This window comes from Mustela erminea, chromosome 7, assembly GCF_009829155.1.
Source record: "Mustela erminea isolate mMusErm1 chromosome 7, mMusErm1.Pri, whole genome shotgun sequence".
In the NCBI taxonomy this organism is placed as follows: Eukaryota; Metazoa; Chordata; class Mammalia; order Carnivora; family Mustelidae; genus Mustela; species Mustela erminea.
The window spans coordinates 113734105-113756247 of record NC_045620.1 but is presented as its reverse complement, the minus strand read 5'-3'; the positions used below and the strand labels follow the sequence as shown (position 1 = coordinate 113756247).

At 35.2% G+C, this 22143-nt stretch overlaps 1 long non-coding RNA gene across 1 annotated transcript; it reads right to left on the bottom strand.

Moving 5' to 3' along the window:
• Positions 1 to 816: 816 nt before the first annotated feature.
• Positions 817 to 12907, bottom strand: LOC116594681. Its single transcript, XR_004287365.1, has 3 exons — positions 12812 to 12907; positions 6500 to 6508; positions 817 to 827 (listed from the first exon to the last, which is right to left on the bottom strand). It is a non-coding gene; the product is annotated as an uncharacterized LOC116594681 (long non-coding RNA).
• Positions 12908 to 22143: the final 9236 nt, after the last annotated feature.

Below are 22143 nucleotides of genomic sequence, written 5' to 3'. Positions count from 1 at the left end.
GTGGCATATTAATACAACAGAATTTTATTTTGTAATAGAAAAGAACTGATTCCAAAATAATGTCAAAAACATGTTGAATGAAAGAAGTCACACACAAAAGAGTACACACACCTGATCCAATTTATATGAAGTTCAGGAACAGATAAAGCTATTCTATGGTCATTGAAATGAGAACAGTACTAAACTTCTGACAAGGAGTTGAGGGAGGATTGATGTGTTGCATGAAGGAATTCTCACAGTGTAGAAATGTTCTATATGTTAATTTTAGTGGTAATATCATAAACCCAAAGTCCATAAACTATGCCCTTCATACCTAAACATTTTACTGCATGTAAATTATATCTTAAAGTAAAAATAATAATTTTGTGGTCCTAGTTCAACAAAAGGGTTGGTAGCACTGAATGAAAAAATTACAGCTTGCTCTGTCCTCAGATTTTGAGGTTAACCAAGTTCTTCAGGGGTCTGATCAATGGCTTATTGAAACATTTTGCCCTCTCCTTGGATTACATAAGAGCAGGGCACAGTTTGCTCACGGAGGCACAGTAGAAGTTCGCCTAATGAATCTCAAAATATGTCTTTCGGATGACGGGAAAAAAATGTGTGTGCATGATCTGTAAAATATAGAAATGTTTTGTGTCATGATTTATGGCAGGACTGCATAAAATTCTAAAATCTTAGGGCTTTATATTTATACAACATTAAGCCCCACAATACCTGCCTTCTAGCTCGACAGGGCCGATTATTCTTTATCATAATTCATTTCCCATTGCTAGCATATACCTCTGTTATCAATCACACATGATTTATCTGCTTCTTGATTCGAATCACTGTGGTATACCTGGTCCAGGTGACACAATATAGATTTCAAAATGGAAATGCATCACTCTGTGTGAAGCAGATGTTAAAGGATAGAAGAAAACTGAAATTATTCTGGAGAAAAAGGTGAAAATGGTGAAGGAAAAGTAATATATCTAATTTTCCTAAGGAGTCTTCTGATGTGTGTCAATCAGGAGAAAAATATTTGGAAAATTATTACTTCAAATGAAACATCTACCTTCAAAACCACTGTGGAAGTAAAATGGCCTTACTATTAATTTGGGAGGCCCTCTCCTCACATGACTACCCAGTAAATGTGTTGACGGCAGCAAACATGTCGTTCCATTAATATGTCCCCGTTTGAAGGTGTTTAAGAAAGGAGAGTATCTATTCAGCTCCTCTTTGGTAGACACATGGTCTATGGTAGAAAAATGGGGCCAGAAGCAGGAGCTAGTTTATAGAAGAAGTTTTTGTTTTTTGTTTTTTGTTTTTTTAACAGAGTTTAGAGTGATAGACCATTGAACAGTGGCCGTATCCTATATGAAATAACACTCTGACAACAATCCTATAGCCACCATTCTGGGCAGCCAAACAAGAACCTCTGCAGCAATTGGCCCCAGATAGTCAGGATTTGGTCAGTGACTGTCAGTTTCTCAAACTTCGATTCCTTCATCCCTGCTTTGACTTCAGGATCAGCCAGAGAAAACCAGTGACGCTCCCTACACTAATTACATAGGAGGTCAGATTTCTAGTAGCTCACCTCTAGCTTGCCTCAGTCTCTTCCAGTGAGGCAATGAGAGCATATCTGCATTGCCCTCCCAACCCCTATTATAAAGTTTTCCCACTTGCCTACCTGCCTTTGAGTCTCCATCATACAAGAGTGATAGTGGTTGATTACTTTGCTATCCTAGGCTCTGAGTGAATAGCTTATGCAGATCCTCCTTTAGGTGGTGTTCCTTTCTTTCCACATCTCCCAGTCTTCCTTTCTTCTTTCTTTAAAGAAGCAAGTAGGAACTGGTAACTCAATGAAGATCATTGAAAATAATGAGAAATTAGAAGGACATTTAGGAATTGCAGTCGTTGAGAGTAGAGATTTCTGAGAAGGAAAGGGAGACTAACAGTGCTAATGTCTACAGAAAGTCTAAGTAAACTGAAAGAGGAGGAAACTGGATGGAGTTAGCCTTTCACAAGTCATTGTTGACCATCAGAGAGCAATTTCGAGTGCAATGGGAGGAGAGGCAGAATGAAAATTAAATGTAATGTAATGGAGGTGTGCAGGCATTAACTGCAGAAATGTTTTTAGAATGAAATTAGAGATATTATTACTAACAGATTTTTTTTTAATTTAAATGTATTTATTTTAGAAAGAGAGGGAGCAGGTGGGAGGGGCAGAGGGAGAGGGAGAGAGAAACTCCAAGAGGACTCCATGCTGAGTGTGAAGCCCAAAGCAGGCCTCAATCTCATGATCCTGAGATCACTACCCGAGCTGAAACCAAGAGTCAGGCATTCAACCAACTGCACCCCTCAGACTCCTCACAGTTAGAGATTTTAAAAGGTAAAGGCCTTAAGATGTCATTTTTAGATGATGGAGCATGAAGATTCAGTTATTGTTACTGTTACTTGTACTCCTTTCGAAAAGCAACTATTCAGTTCAGGAATGATCTAGTTTTGTATAAATTAATTCTGAAATTGTCACAGTAATTTAGGATTTGGATTGACTCTACATAATGTAAAAAATACACACACACACACTCACTCACTCTCTCTATTACTTAGGATTCTATGACCCCATTTATAATTTACCCTGGGTATCCTCCAACTTCTTTGCCTGTTGTGTCTATGATTCTCTGAGCTTCCATTAGCTCATCAGCTGAATTATTTAATATGATTAGAATCCCTCCAAAGATTTTTGCTAATGTAAACATCTATTTTTTTTTTCCCTTGAATGGTTTAGGTCTTCTTATCACTGTCTTCCAGCACTAAATAGTCTCTGAGTTTGGGCTCCAGTATTATTTTCCTGTTTCTTGTCTCTCTATATCCCTTTGCCTTTTCTTTCTCCCTCCAACTCCATTCCAGCCCAGCATCTTCATTTCTCACCTCTACAGTAACAATAACTGAATCTTCATGCTCCATCATCTAAAAATGACATCTTAAGGCCTTTACCTTTTAGTCTCTAACTGTGAGGAGTCTGAGGGGTGCAGGTGGTTGAATGCCTGACTCTTGGTTTCAGCTCGGGTAGTGATCTCAGGATCATGAGATTGAGGCCTGCTTTGGGCTTCACACTCAGCATGGAGTCCTCTTGGAGTTTCTCTCTCCCTCTCCCTCTGCCCCTCCCACCTGCTCCCTCTCTTTCTAAAATAAATACATTTAAATTAAAAAAAAAAATCTGTTAGTAATAATATCTCTAATTTCATTCTAAAACATTTCTGCAGTTAATGCCTGCACACCTCCATTACATTACATTTAATTTTCATTCTGCCTCTCCTCCCATTGCACTCGAAATTGCTCTCTGATGGTCGACAATGACTTGTGAAGTTGCTTTTTGAAAGGAGTGCAGGTGTACTTAGAGAAGTAAGAAAATGTCTTTACAAAACATGCTTTGAAGTTAGACTATACTCCCATTTTTAAATCCCTTCTCTACTATTTACTGTCATTGTAATTTTAGGTAATTATTTGACAATTCAAACTTCCGTTTCTCCATCTATAACACGAGACTAGCACTACCTCATAGGGATGAAAAGAGGCAATGTAAGTAAAATTCTTAGCATCACATCTGGCTCATAGCTGATAGTAAAAGTGAAGGAATGCTTTTATATTTGGAGAAAATATACTAATACTGTTCATTTGATTATTACTTAGCTTTAATACTTACATGCCCACATGCTTGGATATACACATATGCATATCTCAATAACCACATGAGAAGGGCAGAACAGGAGCTATCATCTCCATTTTATACAAAAGGATATTGAAGATACAAGGATATTAAACAGTTTGTCTAGGAACTGATACTTAATAAAAGCAGAACTCAAACCCAGAACTTCTGATTTTCTGGGGCCTTGAGAGTCCTAGATTCATGGTTATGCTTATGAGTTTGCATTGTTATTCCAAGAAATTGGAGCATTCCCTCAATGGCTCTATGAAATCTTGACTAAGTTTCAAAGGGATAGCTACAGTGAGTGCCAGGAACCTGTGTAGCCCATTCATAAGTCTGTCTGTCTGTATGTATGTTAGAACTTTGGAAGAGCCTAAGGACCATTTTATCTGATGATTTTGTAGATGATGAGAAACATCTTTCCTAATTTATACTAGAAGAGCCCCTAGAACCAGATCCCCTACTCACTAATCTCAAAATTTAAAAAAAAACCTCTATTTTATTTATTAAATACAATGTGGAAAATAGGTCCTGCTAAAATTTTTTTTCAAAATATTACTATTATATTTAACCTGATATGTGCAAAAATATAATAATTTCAACAAATTTAAATTTCATCATACAATCAATAAAAAAGTTACTAATAAGATGATTATGTAGCTTTTGTACTAGGACTTTAAACTGCAGTATGCATTTTATACTTACTGTACAGCTCAACTTGCACTAGCCACAATTTCAAGTGGTCAATAGCAACATATGGCTAGTAACTACCATATTGGACAGGTCTACTGCAAGACTCCTCTTATAAGCATACAAGAAGATAATTGAACAGCAGAAAGCTGCTTTTCAATGGCAAGAGATTAAGAATGGAATTTAATGGAAAAATTTTATTTGTGTTTATAATTTTACTTATCACTATAAATGTTTGCCATCTTTTAAAGGAGCTTATTATCCAAGTACGATTTTCATTTTTGGTATATATATATTCCTGACCTATAAACATTCTGCTGATACGTGCTTATTGCACTGTCCTTTACTTTATAATTTTGTACATTTTTTAATAAACATAAAACAAATGTATAGAGACACTAAGTAAATCCATTTATAAAACACTTCTCATAACTTATGTATCTTGCATATTATCTCATTGGATTTCAGGACACTTATACAGAACAATTATTATTTTATATAGTTCATAAATAAATTATGTTTTAAAAATACAAAGAGTATGTTTTATTAATAAGTATAAAAATAATTGCTATGGCAGGACTTAAAATATAATTGATGTTTTCAAATATAAGAATTGTGAGAATGTATAATCTTTAGCTTGCTGAGCTGCTAAATTAGACATTCATACCTATAGAAAGTTGTATGATGATGCACCCATCAAACATGTGGAATATGGATTCTGTTTACCGGTATCTAATAAAATGCTTTCCAGAAATAAGAAAATAAGAGGAAAGGAAGTTCTTCTCCATAGTTGAAAATAGGAAAGACATGTAAGGTCACTAAAAAAGAGGCAAACTTTAGGTAAGGAGAAATTAGTTCTATTTTGGTTCAAAGGATTAGAATATTTAAAGAAAAAATGTTTCTTCCACCAGACTAGTTGGCTCTTAGAAAACAAAAAGGGAAATCATTGAGGTAAACATGGACTGCATCCCAGCAAATACTATCTAGAGAAAAGAGACAACCCCATCCAAGCACTAAACTGTGCTGTCCCCTGGAAAGATGTATACTTAACTGTAGATTTAATATATGGCTTGTCACTTTAGCCTGAGACAATTAAATATCCATATTTCAAAACTAACTCCTGAGGTTCTAAGACCAGCACTAAAAAGCAGCTTTCTGCTGTTCAGTTCTCTTCTTGTGTGCTTATAAGAGGAGTCTTGTGGTAGGCCTGTCCAATATGATAGTTACTAGCCATATGTTGCTACTGACCACTTGAAATTGTGGCTAGTCCAAGTTGAGCTGTACCAAGCCAAGCAGAGAGCCTGCTTCCTCCTTTGTCTCTGCCTGCCTCTCTGCCTGCTTGTGATCTCTCTCTCTGTCAAATAAATAAATAAAATCTTTAAAAAATAATAAAAAATAAAAATAAAAAATTTTTTAAAAAGATTCAGTTCACCTAATTTTTTTCTTTCTTTCTTTTTTTTTTAAGATATTCTACTTATTTTTTTGAGAGGGAGAGCAGCAGAGGGAGAGGGAAGAAGCAGGCTAACCACTGAGCAGGAAACCTAAGCTGGGCTCCATCCCAGGACCCAGGGATGATGAAACTAGCCAAAGGCAGATGCTTAACCAACTGAGCCACCAGACACCCCTCTTTCTTATTTTCTAATATGGCCTCTAAAAATATTCAAATTACATGTGAGGCTTTTGTGTGCATATCTGTGGATCATATTATAGTTACTTTGGACACCCCTGGTCTGTATGAATTCAAAACATTAATGTCTATTTCCACCTCTTCTGTACTTTTACTGTACATTAGGTTAGTGACATCCTTACTGTAGATAATTTTACAGGTAGATATGACTAAAAGAAGAAAAAAGATGGTTATATGGATTCAAATGTTTGGTTCCTTTATAGGCTGTAATTCGCATGGAATACTTAAAAAGCAGCATTTGGATTTTATACATCAGTTTCATGAATTTGTTTCACCTTAATCTGCCATTGAGAATGACATCTACTCTTGGCATGTTGGGGAATCAGAGTTCATAGTGCTGAGGGCCAGATCTTGTACCATGATACACTGACCACAGTTGCCATACTGTGGGCTTTTTGGAAGACAGCCAGCTGTCCAGTATTTCCCAACACAAATCACATCTGTTTTGTATGTGTTTGTGTGTGTATACTTTTCAAATATTGTTGTTTTCCAAAAAATACTTTAAAATTAATTTTATATTATTTATTTTTATAAAGCTTATACATAAAGTTCAAAAGTCATTTTTCTGTACCCACATACACTTGTCACCACCTCTTTTAATCTTTTAATTATTTTGGTATTTGCCTCTGTTTCATTGCCACTTTTTTACTTTACAGTTTTAGTGATTATCTATAGAACTGGAGATTTTGCTTTCTTTCGTAGATTTTACGCTTTCACACATACACACAGACCTATGAACACTTACTATAGAAACCTAAGTTTTCCATTCTGCCTTCCGCCAAAGAGAGATACATTATAGTTTTGGTTAGACTGTAATTCACAGAGGAATGGAGTCTAATGCATGTGTTCATTCTACCATCTTTAAGGACCATCTGAATGAGGTCTTTACATTGGAGGAATAAAATATCAGAACGTTAAGTTAGGGGCTATATTGCTGAGTGAGTAACCATGGTCAGTATCACATCGGGTGGGTGGCTGCATAAGAGCACTCACAAGTCCTATGTCATCCCCCATGCTTCTCTTTCTTAACCTATCCATTATTTACCCCATGACCTTGCTGAAAAAGATCCAAGGTTGGGACTTTCTGAAAAAATTATGGAAGATAGGTATGTTACTAAAAGATTCTTGGGGGAAGTTGAGGACAGCCATGCCCTTCACTGAACATAGACCTGTCTCTTCCACAACAGAGTTAGATGAGATGTGAAGGGAGGATAGCCTTCTAGACAGCATATCAACACACCACTTCGATAATAAATTGGGTGAAAGGTAACAGCTTGCTCATCTTCAAAGATAGCAAGGGCTTAGGTGAGTGAAGAGTAAAGGCAAAAGGCTTTTTTTTTTTTTTTTAATAGGGGTGTCAAATATTGGTAATGCATGAAAGCAACAAAATACAGGAAATGTTCAGAGAATGATGAAATTTTGAGTTTGATAAAGATAAGAAAGATCATATATGCATTAAAAGGAGATAAATGTGTAGGAATAGAATCAAAAATCTTAGATGAGAAAAATGTCTGACAGATCATCAAATTCAAACTCCTGCTCAATGTGGATATCACTACTAATTCTTTTATAACTTTAATATTTGAAACTAGGGGTCATTTTGTTGGGTGTGAAAATTTCCAGTTGACAAAATTATTCTAGAAGGCAGCATGCTTCTTTTAAGTTACTTGAAGTAGAATTGTTCTTTTTTATATTAAATCATTGAAAGTTAGATAGCAGAGTATTAAATATAAAATTATAGGGCGCCTGGGTGGCTCAGTGGGTTAAGCCGCTGCCTTTGGCTCAGGTCATGATCTCAGGGTCCTGGGATCGAGTCCCACATTGGGCTCTCTGCTCAGCAGGGAACCTGCTTCCCTCTCTCTCTCTCTGCCTGCCTCTCTGTCTACTGTGATCTCTCTCTGTCAAATAAATAAATAAAAATATTTTAAATAAATAAGTAAATAAATATAAAATTATAGTGTCTTCGTTTTTAGTATCACATTTTTAAATTGAAGTATAGTATATTAGTTTCAGGTTATTTGACAATTGTGTACATTACTCAGTGCTCACCATAAGTGTAGTCACATTTGTCACCGTACAATGCTATTACAGTATTCCCTTTGCTGTACTCTTCATCACCATATTCTACTTATTTTATAATGGAAAGTGTGTACCTCTTTGTCCCTTTCATCTATTTCACCCATCTTCTCGCCCATCTTCCTTCTGGCAATGACCAGTTCTTATTATTTGTCTGTTCATTTCCATGTTCATTTGTTTTGTTTTTTAGATTCCACTTATAATCGAAATCATATACTTATCTTTCATTGTTTGACTTATTTCACTTAGCATAATATTCTCTAGATCCATCCATGTTGTTGTGAATGGCAAGATCTTATTACGTTTTATCGCTGAGTAATATTCCACTAAAGCCTTGTCATCTTTATCCATTCATCTATCAATGTACAAAGTTGCTTCCGTATTTGTCTGTTGTAAATAAACCTGAAATAAACATAGGGCTGCATGCATCTTTTCAAACTATAGTGTTTTTGTTTTCTTTGGAAAAATATTCGGTGGTGGAATTGCTGGATCATATGGTATTTTTAATTTTTTGAGGAACTTCCATACTGTTTTTCACAGTGGTTGTACCAATGTACATACCCACCAATGATTCACTGGTGGTACTTCTTCTCTACATCCTTGTCAGCATTTGTTATCTCTTGTCTTCTTGATGATAACCATTCTAACAGCTGTGAGGTGATATCTCATTGTGGTTTTGATGATAGTGCTATTGAGCACTTTTTCATGTTTCTGCTCGCCATCAGTATGTCTTCTTTGGAAAAGTGCCTATTCAGGTCCTCTGCCCATTTTTTAATTAGGCTTTTTTTGTTGTTGTTGTTCTTGAGTTATAGATGTTCTTCATATTTTTTTTTAACACTAACCCCTTATTAGACAAATCATTTGTGAGTATCTTCTCCCATTCAGTAGGTTGTCTTTTTTGTATTATTGATGGCTTCCTTTTCTGGGCAAAATTTTTTATTTTGGAATCATAGCAGTTGTTTGTTTTTCTTTTGTTTCTCTTGCTTAAGGAGACATATCCATAAATAGGTGGCTAAGGGTCATGTCCAAAGATGTTTGCCTATGTTTTTGACTATGCTTTTTCTTTTTTTTAAGATTTTATTTATTTATTTGACAGAGATCACAAGTAGGCAGAGAGACAGGCAGGGGTGGGGCGGGGGGAGCAGGCTTCCTGCAGAGCAGAAAGCCCAATGCAGGGCTCCATTCCAGAACCCTGGGATCATGACCTGAGCCAAAGTTGGAGGCTTTAACCTACTGAGCCACACAGGCACTCCACTTATGCTTTTAAGAGTTTTGTGGTTTCACGTTTCAAGTTAGGCCTTTGATCCATTTTGAACTTATTTTTGTGTATGGTGGGAAAAAGTAGTCCAGTTTCATTCTTTTACACTGTCCAGTTTTCCCAACACCATTTATTGAAAACATTGTCTTTCCCCACTTACATATTTTTGCCTCCTATGTCTCAGTTAAATTGATCGTACAGGTGTAGGTTTATTTATGAGCTCTTTATCCTGTTCCATAAATCTATTGTGTCCATTTTTGTGCCAATACTATATTGTTTTGATTACAACAGCTTTGTAGTACATCTTGAAATCTGGGATTTTGATACCTCCAGCTTTGTTCTTTTTCAAGATTGCTTTGGTTCTTCAGGGCCTTCTCTGGTTCCATATTAATTTTATGATTACTTGTTCCAGCTTTGTCAAAAATGCTATTGGCAGGGGTGCCTGGGTGGCTCAGTGGGTTAAGCCTCTGCCTTCAGCTCAGGTCATGATCCTAGGGTCCTGGATCGAGCCCCGCATCGGGCTGTCTGCTCGGCGGGGAGCCTGCTTCCCCCCTCTCTCTGCCTGCCTAACTCTCTGCCTACTTGTGATCTCTCTCTGTCAAATAAATAAAATCTTTATAAAAAAATGCTATTGGGGGGCGCCTGGGTGGCTCAGTGGGTTAAGCCGCTGCCTTCGGCTCAGGTCATGATCTCAGGGTCCTGGGATCGAGTCCCGCATCGGGCTCTCTGCTGAGTGGAGAGCCTGCTTTCCTCTCTCTCTCTCTGCCTGTCTCTCTGTCTACTTGTGCTCTCTCTCTGTCAAATAAATAAATAAAATCTTAAAAAAAAAAAAAAAAAAAAAAAATGCTATTGGTATCTTGATAGGGGCTGCGCTTAATCTGTAAGTTCCTTTGGATAGTATGGACACTTTAATGACATTAGTTCTTCCAATCCATGAGCATGGTATATCTTTCTGTTTATTTGTATTATCTTTAATTTTTTTCACAAAAGTTTTATAATTTTTGAAGTACAGGTCTTCCATCTCTTTGGTTAAGTTTATTCCTAGATATTTTATTCTTTGTGGTACAATTGTAAATGGGATTGTTTTCTTTATTTCTCTTTCTTCCACTTTGTTATTAGTGTATAGAAATTTAATGGATTTCTGTGTGTTTGTATCCTACAACTTCATTGAATTCATTTATCATTTCTAATCATTTTCTTTCTTTTTTTTAATTTTGGTGGAATCTTCAGGGTTTTATGTATATAGTACGTCATCTGCAAATATTGACAGTCTTACTTCTTTAGCAATTTGGTAAATACAAGGTAAGCCTTGTATTTATTTTTCTTGCCTGATTGCTGTGGCCCAGACTTTTATGTTGAATAAAAATGGTGAGAGTGGACATCCTTGTCCTTTTGCTGATCTTAGATAAAAATCTTTATTTTTCATTATTGACTGTGATGTTAGCTGTGGATTTTTCAAATATGGCCTTGATTATGTTGAGGTATTTTCCCTCTAAACCCTCTCTTTCAAGAACTTTTATTATTGGTGGATGTTGTAAAAATTATAGTGTTTGAATTGTTTTCTTTAAGAAACAGGATCACTAAAAATGTTTAACAATGGAATGATGTATCTCCCCCTCCCCCCACTGCCAGCTATAGGCCATAGATGGTACATAAACTAACTTGAAGGTGAAAATGAGGAAGATTCTGGCTAGACCCATTTTATAATTTTAGTCATCTTAGCATGGAATAATGAAGGTCATACCTTATGAAAGAGGCAAAAAAATGGAGATAAAAAGGAAATAGAAATTTTCATAGTATTTAAATACTAGGAAATAGTGAAAGTATAGAAATTAAAAATTGATTCAAAGTCACAAGTCTTGTTTGATAAAAGCATTTTGTGTGAAAAAATAAGTTTTATTTTTAAGGGTGTTGAATTTGAACTTAAAGTGGATATATAAGGGGGACATACAGGAAACTAAAAATCACCCACCCCTGGTCCATTGCACAAATACACATGACTAAATACACTCAACTGAACCTGACTATAAGTAGAGAAAATTAGGGAAATTTTATTCATGAATTTTAAAATACTGCATAATTTGTCAGTATTAATTCTGGCCAAATGCTGTTATTTTGGGCTTTTAAAAGTATTATTCTTGGTTTCCTTATAGGCTCATGACAATGAAGGTAATGCTACTAAGCATTTATCAGATGCTTAGTAACTTTATTGAAAGAAAAGGAAAGGAGAGAAGGGAAGGATAAAAGAGGGAAAGAAAGAAGAAAAGGAAAACTGAAAAGAACTAGATGACTGGATTACAAATCAGTTGAGTTTGTGTTTAAATTATTAATGTATAAATTAAGAAAGTCCCAGCTTTCACAGCACCCAGTAATGTCCTGGTCAGGGTTCACTTTCACAAGGCTTCAAGAAAATAAGAAATTGTTCTTTACAAAGAAGCTGAGAATAATTGTAATAGATACCTTTCTAGGCCTTACTAAATTCTGTTTATTGTTGTGACAACATAAGCACACATGATTCGCATTGTAGAAAAGGCTTGTAGAGAAATCCAACCCCTGCCTTTTTAGAATGCTAACGGTTTTGATTCTGCCATTAGTTTTATAGTTGTTAATATTGATAGAGTCTGCTTTGAATGGGAATATCTGTTAAACACAGACGATTCTGTTTTATAGTGTATTGAGTACAGACAGGAATTTTTGGCATGAGCATTCATATGGAACACTGGAGAAGATCAACTCTGACAACTGAAATAAATGGTGGTTTTTTTTGTTTTGTTTTTGTTTTTGTTTTTGTTTTTTTGGATAGGCAATTGTTGAATTCCATATAGGTAAATGGTCTTCCATTTTATTATAGTAGAGAATGGATATATGTCTAGTCATTTTAAAATATTTTCTTTTTTATTTGTTACATAGCATAGTTTCAGATAAAGTACTAATGGATAGATATTTGTCAATATGAATTGTTTTTGTTTTTCCTATGCTTTGGGCTCAAATTTATTAAATTAATGGAATGGATGTTTAGGGTGTGATCACTGGTTGGTAAAATTTTAAGGAATGTCACCGCCTGAATTAACTTTTCTTGAGAGATGTATGGCCTACTTGAATTCAGTTATGGAGAGATAACATACCACACAAAAGAGAGTATGTACCTCTTTTCTTTCTCTCTAGGAGCAAAATTCAGAGTGAGTTCTTGGATAAGAATAGCATTGTCATAATCTAGTAATTTTTTATTTTATTTTATTTTATTTTATTTTTCAGTGTTCCAAGATTCACTGTCCATGCACCACACCCAGTGCTCCTTGCAGTATGTGCCCCTCTTATTACCCACCACCAGGCTCACCCATCCCCCTTCAAAACCCTCAGTTTTTTCTCAGAGTTCACAGTCTCTCATGATTCACCTCCCCCTCCACACTGAGATACGACCTTACACGAGTTGGAATGGCCAAAATCAACAAGACAGTTAACAACAAGTGTTGGAGAGGATGTGGAGAAAGGGGAACCCTCTTACACTGTTGGTGGGAATGCAGGTTAGCGCAGCCACTTTGGAAAACAGCCACTTTATAAAATCTCCAGTGTGGAGATTCCTAAAGAAATCTAATGATTTTTTTTTAAGGTTTTATTGATTTATTTGACAGAGAGAGACACAGCAAGAGAGTGAACATAAGCAGGGGGAGTGAGAGAGGGAGAAGCAGGCTCCCCACCCAGCAGGGAGCCCAATGCAGCCAGATGCCATAGGAATGACAGCTTTATGTGCAATTCCAAGATCAGCAAAGTAATGTTTTGAAGTAGACAGACAATCGATAATTCAAGATTTAGGATTATTTAAACAAACCTTCTCTTGCCCAATAGGTAAAGAGTTTGCTGAATTCAATGGTTTTTTATCAAATTTCTTTCTCTTGTGTATCTTGGTAGTTCTTGGAATTTTTTTATCTGCTCTTATTTCTCCCCCTAATTTCATGTGTTTGCCATGATATTCTATTATATTCATTGTCTTCTAGGCTTATAGGTAATTCATTCTTTGATTCTTTATTAGTTCCATTCATATTGCCTATTTCTTAAATCTCAGAAAAAAATAAGGATTTGTTTTTTACTGTCAGTATTTTTTCCTGTGAGGGGTAATGTTCTGATGTATATACTTAACTACTACATGTGTGTGTGTATGCATGCATCCCAAAAAATAAAACTGTATTTTAACTACTTTAGATTTCACTTTCTGGAGAGAAATATGAACTCAGCTTGGTCAAAAATGTATTTAATCATCCTTCTCTTATCTTGCTTGTCCACCTCTGCCCTTAACTGAATGTACTTCACCAAAAGGTGGAAGAGGTGAATGAACTTGATTCTGGGGAACTGTCACCAAGTTCAGTTTTCTTATGTATTTATGGAGTTCAGGAATTATACTTTCTGGTCTCAGAGAGTGAATCCCATCCAACCTACTTAAATATTTCTGCCATAGTTCTTTTTTTTTTTTCCCCAATAGTAATTATTACAACTATGCTAAAATCACTTCAGATTCTTTGGCTGAGTTATATGTATTCCTTCACAGAGTAATAATGACACTTTACAATCAGTAACAACAGAACCATGTGTTATTTGGAACCAGATATTAAGCATCTTTTTGGATCATCTTAACTACCACAAATAACTCTAACATCAAAGTGCCACCTGCAGAAACACACCCTGAACGTGAGGAGAGAAGTGTCTTTTTCTACCAAGCTGTACATGTTAAGATGAACTCTGTACTAGAAGATTTCCACATAATTCTCACACAATTCAATTCTTGATCTTTTGTTTCAGTTGCTGGTTTTCTCTAACTTCAAAATGCCCCAAAAAGCATAGTACATGTGCCTTCAGGAAGTACAAGGGCAGAACTTGAAGGAGCCTAACGCAACACTGTCTTTGTAGTCACACGTTTTATCTTAAACCTTCTTGGTAAGTTTTCATTCTCTTCTAATATGTTTCTGTTTTCTAAAAATAAACATTTAAAATTACTTGGTATTGATTGAAATTGATTATAGAGATAGATTTGTTGTGTTCATGCTAGCACAATGTCATATGCCCTTAGAGGTATGTACATATAACTGGGAACTCCAGGTTGAGAGCACTCCCTTGAGAAGGACATTGTCAATAAAATCATTGCAAGTAGTGCTCAGGAAAAAAAAAATCATCTCTAAATACTTGAGCATTCAGCATGGATTTTAATCAACTAGAATTCAGAATTTACTTAAAGTCTTTGTTACTTTTTGTGCATAATATTTATGCCTAATACAGTGAAAAACACATATCTTAAGAATACATTCACTAAGTTTTTTTTTGTTTTTTTTTTGTTTTTTTTTTTAATTTTTAATTTTTTATAAACATATATTTTTATCCCCAGGGGTACAGGTCTGTGGATCACCAGGTTTACACACAGCACTCACCAAAGCACATACCCTCCCCAATGTCCATAATCCCACCCCCTTCAAGTTTTAACACATGCATATACCTCTGCAATTCAAGCCCTTGTCAATTTCTAGACCATTAACCTCACCCCAGTCTTTCCTCAAGGATGCCAGTCACTCCTGTCCCAAACACTCTAAAACAAATACTGCTTTTATTTTGTGTAGTATAGATTATTTTGCCTGTTGCAATTTGTCACATCAATAGAATCCTATTCTTTAGGGTAAAGCTTCTTACACGTGTATAATGTGTTTGAGATTCATCCCATGATGCTACATGTATCCGTGATTTGTTCCACTTTATTGCTGAGTAGTGTGATATCAGTATATCAAGTATATTTATGAAATTCTATGGATAGACTGTTTTCTGTTTGGCATATTAAAATAAAGCCACCATGAATATCCTTGTACAGCATTTTTGAGGACAGGTGTTTAAATTTTTGGGTAAATACTTGGGGGTAGTATTTCTGTGTAAGAAGGCTGGTGTATGTATATTTTTGTATGAATTTTCAGAACATTTTGCAAAGTGTTATATCATCTTGTATTCCTGTGCTCACCAACATTTGGTGTTGTTAATATTTTTTATTTTAACCATTTTGTTGGGTATATATATCATTATAATTTTAATCTACATTTATTCAATGACTAATGACTTTGAACATTTTTTCGTGTGCTTGTTCGTTGTTTATTTATTTTTTAAAATATTTTATTTATTTATTTGACAGAGAAAGAGACCACAAGTAGGCAGAGGCAGGCAGAGAAAGAGAGGGAAGCAGGCTCCCTGCTGAGCAGAGAGCCTGATGCGGGGCTAGATCCCAGGACCCTGAGATCATGACCTGAGCCGAAGGCAGAGGCTTAACCCACTGAGCCAACCAGGCGCCTCTTGTTCATTGTTTATACGTATTCTTAAGTGTCTATTCAAATATCTTGCCCATTTTTTATTATTTGCCTTTTTAATATTGAACTGTAGGAATTTTCTTTATATCCTAAACAGTAGTCCTTCCCAGAGACATGTTTTATAAATATTGTCTCTCTGTTGTGGCTTATATATTCTTTTAATAATAGTATACTTTTGTGAGCAAAAGTTTTTACTTTTAATCAAGCCTAATTGTCTGTTTTGCTCTTGCTTAACTTAGAACTTTACTTTATGCCATACATAGAAATTAACTCAAAATAGATCAGAGATCTAAATGTATTAACTAAAGTTTTAAAACCTTTTGGAGAAAATTTTCATGATCTTGGGTTAGGCTGAAGGTTCTTAGATAAGCTATTAAAAACACAATCCATCTTTTTAAATGCAAAATTGTGCTTTATCAAAATTAAGAACTTCTTCGAAAAACTCTATTAAGTAAACGAAGAGATAAGGCGCTTGGAAGAACCTGGCAAATCACATATTTAATGAATAACTTGTATCTGTTTATTAAACAACTTAAAACTAAGTAAGGAAACATACCCCATGATTTTTTAAATGGACAAAAGTTTTGAATGGACATTTCACCAAAGAATGTATATGAATGGTTAATTAACAAATAAGAAAATGACCAATTAATTTGTTCATTAAAACCAAGATTTAAGAACATTCCATACCCACTAGAACGTCTATAACCAAAAATCTGATGGGGTAACTTTTGCAAGAATGTAGAGAAACTGAAGCTTCATGTATGGCCAGTTCAAATGTTAGTTACTTTTGAAACAACTTCTGCAATTTATTAAAAGCTAAACATTCACCTGACACATGAAACAGCTATTCTAATACTTCATCTTTACCCAAGCAAATGAAAGGAGATGTTCATATGAAGACTTTCATACAAATAGTTCTTACAGTTTTATTTTTATTAGCCAAAATCTGGAAACAATTCAAATGCCCATCAAGAGGTGAGTGGATAAATAAAATGCAAGTATCCTTATAATGTAATACTAATCACAAATAAAGCTGAGCAAACTATTGATACATGCGACAGTGTGGGTGGGCCTCAAATTTAAACGAAGTGAATGAAACCAGATACAGAATTCCATATATCGTGTCACTCCATTTACGTGATAGTACTAGCAAAGCTAAAACTATACTGACATAAGCAGCAGAAGCAGCAGAAGAAAACAATCGAGGATAGGCAAGAAATTTGCCACACCAGTTCAAGTGCTATTTGACACCTGCTTTCTAGAGCTGAAAGACTGATACAAATGAATACATGTATATATGAGTCCCTCAGATGGATAAAAATGGTTGAAGGCTACAGGGTGGGAAACTGAAAAGAATTTAGTAATTCCAAATATATAATTCTCATGAGAGACACAGCAAGACTGTATATTTCATGTTACATTTTTTCTCTGAATTTTGTCAAGTTAACTTTAGAGGAAAAATACAAGGCTTTAAGAAAGGATTGGAAGAATTTGTAGGAGACTTTAAATATTGGTTTCAAGATATTTTCAAATGTACTGATTTAGACACAGTGGCTCATGAAATGACCCCATCCTCTATTTTTGTAAATAATCTAAGGCCTAAAATGAAAATGTCATGAGAAAGACTAAATCAAGATGCAAAAATTATAGATCTGGTATATCTCTATCATGTAGTGGGATATTTTTGAAGGGACCTAGAAAAACTCAAAAACAGCCAAAATAACATCACCTTTCAGATAAACAGGGATTCCTAGTAGAAACAGAATTTAACAGCCCTCAGACCCGAGAGCCTGTTGAAAAGGGAAACTTCAGATACTATAAGCAAAAAGGTCACTGGGAAAGCCAATATCATTATTAGCATATGCTCAAAAAGTGTTAATTTCCCAAACCTGCCACCATTCTAAAGGTTTTAGCACTCAGTAATTCTCTCTCTTGAATTACCAAGAAGTAGCAGTACAAATGTATTTTTCTTGTGGGTATAAGGGTTACTATTTCTATCATAAATCCCACTATTGTGGAAGAGCAAATCTCTTGAACTACTTCTACTTGAGTCATTGGAAATTCTAATAATTCCAAGTTCTTCTCCATGTCTCAACCTCTAACGACATGTCCTTCTGTGACTACTACTACCACAACACTTCTTTATCTTCTATGAAACTAGCCTATTAAATTTATTATCAAATTTTATAGAGATTTACTCTGCAATTAAAACTGACCAGTAAAATACTTAACTGAAAAACTGTGTACAGAATGCCCAGGAAAATTTTCTACCTCTGATCATTTTATAACTGGTATATTGATATTTGTTTTCCTACAGTAAATATTGTTCAAGAAATAATTGATAAGAAATTGAGAATGAGGCAAGTTCCAAAATAATTTTGGGCAAGTGAATCTACTTATGCTGGAGAATAGAAGCTGAGCCCATTAGAATTCATACTGACATTTCTAAACCATTGCCTAATCTTTCCCAGTAATAAAGCTGAAACTTGATGAACACACAGACTTCTTATGATTGTTTTTGTAGAAAAAGAATCTAGTCATCCCTTGGATTATTTATTGTAATACTTGTTTCACCTGTAACCAAATCATCAAAGTTTCAGTTTCCTTCAAGATTTCGAAGTTTAATTAACAAACTATATCCCTCATTAGCCGAAGTGCCTCATTCAAACACAGTACTTTACTTAGTCCCATCATTTTAGATGGATGTATTTGACATTGTTTGGTGTCTTACTATATAATGTTGCCCAGAAAAACTTATTATCTACTGGGACAGTAATGTCTTAAAGTTGTACTGTGGGACCATCTTATTACTTTCAGGCTTTGATAATACAAAGTTTTCTCTGGTTCTACTTTGAGTTAATAATTTAAACCTTCCAACTTATTTTCTTTATATTTTTTATTTTTTTATAAACATATAATGTATTTTTTTTAAAGATTTTATTTATTTGTCAGAGAGAGAGAGAGAGAGCACAAGCACAGGTAGAGAGAGTGGCAGGCAGAGTCAGAGGGAGAAGCAGGCATCCCCATATAATGTATTTTTAGCCCCAGGAGTATAGGTCTGTGAATCGGTAGGTTTACACACTTCACAGCATTCACGATAGCACATACCTTCCCCAATGTCCATAATCCCACCCCCCTCTCCTGACCCCCTTCCCCTCTCTCTGGACCCTCCCCCCCCCAAAACCCTCAGTTTGTTTTGTGAGATTGAGTCACTTATGGTTTATCTCCCTCCTGATCCCATCTTGTTTCACTAATTCTTTTCTAACCCCCCAAGCCCCCCATGTTGCATTTCCACTTCCTCATATCAGGGAGATCATATGATAGTTGTCTTTCTCTGATTGACTTATTTCACTCAGCATAATACCATCTAGTTCCATCCACATCATTGCAAATGGCAAGATTTCATTTCTTTGATGACGGCATAGTATTTCATTGTGTATATATACCACATCTTCTTTATCCATTCATCTGTTGATGGACATCTAGGTTCTTTCCATAGTTTGGCTATTGTGGACATTGCTGCTATATAAACCTTCCAACTTATTTTTATTCGAATAGTTCTAAAAATGATTCCACATATCTGGTGACCAAATTGGCTAAATTTCTGAGGAACAGCTTCAGCATTTTAAAGCTATAGCTAATGATTTGAGAGATCTTGGTGATACTATCTTTTTTTTTTTTAAAGATTTTATTTGTTTATTTGACAGACAGAGATCACAAGTAGACAGAGAGGCAGGCAGAGAGAGAGAGAGAGGGAAGCAGGCTCCCTGCTGAGCAGAAAGCCCGATGCAGGACTCTATCCCAGGACCCTGAGATCATGACCTGAGCTGAAGGCAGCGGCTTAACCCACTGAGCCACCCAGGCGCTCGGTGATACTATCTTTTTAAATTGAGATGTGCTTGACCTATAACGTCACTAAGTTTAAGGTACATAATATGTCCTTTTGATACATCTATGTATTGAGTATGGTTATCATCACAGCTAACACCATTCTGGGATCACATAATGATCATTTCTTTTTTTGTGGTGAAAACAAATCAGATCCAGTCTCTTAGTAACTTATGATCCCTATGCTGTGTATTAGGTCTCTAGGACTTACCTACAAGTTGCAAATTTGTACACTTAAATATTCTCTTTCCAAATCCCCTTCCTCTCCCTGTGCCCATAAGCACCATTTTCTTCTGTTTTTATACCTTCTTCTTTTTTAGATTCCACATATAAATAATATTGTACAGTAATTGTCTTTCTCTCTCTGACTTATCTTACTTAGCTTAGTGCTCTCAAGATCCATTCATGTTGTTGCAAATGGCAAGATTTCCTTCCTTCCTTACAGCTAAATAATATTCCATTGTATGTATACCACATTTTCTTTATTCATTCATCCACTGATGGATGCTTCGGATGTTTCCATGTATTGGCTATTATGAATGATGCTGCAATGCACATAACAGTTCAGATATCTTTTCAGTATCTTACTTTCATTTCCTTGGCTATATACTCAGAAATAGGAATGCTGGATCATATAGTAGTTATATTTTTAATTTTTTGAGGAACCTCCATACTGTTTCCTATAGTGGCTGAACCGGTTTGCATTTCCACCAACAGTGCATGGGATTTCCCTTTTCTCTGCACACTCACCAACACTTGTCATTAGTGTTTTGATAATAGCTGTTCTGACTTCTATGAGGTAATACCTTACTGTGGTCTTGATTTGCATTTTCTTGATTAGTGATGCTGTGTAGCTAATGATGTACCTGTTGGCCACATGGATTTCTTCTTTGGAAAAAAGCCTGTTCAATTCTTCTGCCTATTTTTTAGCTGGATTGTTTGCTTTCTTTGTTACTGGGTTGAATGAATTATTTCTATATTTCAGATATTAACCCCTTATCTGATACATGGTTTGCAAAAATTTTCTCATTTTGTAAGTTGCTTTTTTATTTTCTTGATTCTTCTACTGTGTAGAAGCCTTTTAGTTTGATGTAGTTCCATTTTTTTAATTTTTACTTTTGTTGCTTTTGCTTTTGGTGTCCTATCTAAAATATCCTTGCCAAGATCAATAACGTCAAGGAGATTCTTCCCTACCTGTGATATTTTCCAAGAGTTTTATCATATCAGGTCTTATGTCTAAGTCTTATCCATTTTGTATTAATTTTTGTGAGTGATATAAGATAGGGGTCCAGTTTGATTTTTCTTCAAAAAGGTGTTCAGTCTTCTCAGCACCATATGCTGAAGATTCTATCCTTTCCCCATTGAATGTTCTCAGTTCTCTTATCAAATATTACTTAACTGTATATATAAGGATTTATTTCTGAGGTCTCTGTTATATTGATCTGTATGTCTGTTTTTATGCCAGTACCATACAGTTTTAATTGCTGTGTCTTTGTAATATAGTTGGACCACATGAAGTATGAATTTCTGGCTTTATCTTTCCTTCTCAGGATTGCTTTGGCTATTTACTTTTGTAATCACACACATAGTGTGTGATTCTGTACAAATTTTAGGATGCTTTTTTCCCTATTTCTGTAAAGAATGTCATCAGAATTTTGACAGATAACATTGAATCTATAGATGGCTTTGACTAGTATAGACATTTTAATGATAATCCTTCTGATCCATGAACATAGGTATCTTTTCATTTGTTTCTTCACCAATTTCTTTCATGAAAGCCTTGTAGTTTTGTGGTTTTTTTAATTTTTTATTTTATTTTTTTATTATAATTTTTTATTTTTTATAAACATATATTTTTATCCCCAGGGGTACAGGTCTGTGAATCTCCAGGTTTACACACTTCACAGCACTCACCAAAGTACATACCCTCCCCAATGTCCATAACCCCACCCCCCTTCTCCCAACCCCCCTTACCCAGCTACCCTCAGTTTGTTTTGTGAGATTAAGAGTCACTTATGGTTTGTCTCCCTCCCAATCCCATCTTGTTTCATTGATTCTTCTCCTACCCACTTAAGCCCCCATGTTGCATCACCACTTCCTCAGCCTTGTAGTTTTTATTGTAAAGATCTCACATTATTTTGGCTAAATTTATTCCTACATATTTTACCATTTTTGATGCTATTATGGATTGGATAGTTTCCTTTATTTATTTTTTGATATTTTGTGTTTACTGCTTATAGAAACGCAACTGGTTTTTGTATGCTGATTTTATATCCTCCAGCTTTACTGAATTTGCTGATGAGTTCCAAATATGGGGGGTTTTTGGGGGGAGGGGATTGAATCTAGGATTTTTTAAAATATGTATGATCATACTATTTGTAAATAATAACAATTTTGTGTCTTCCTTTCTGATTTGGATGTCTTTTATTTCTTTGTCTTGCCTCTTCTTTCTAGACCTTCTAGTACTACATTGAATAAGAGTGGTGCCTGCTAGTCTTTAAAATGTTATGCTCTTTAA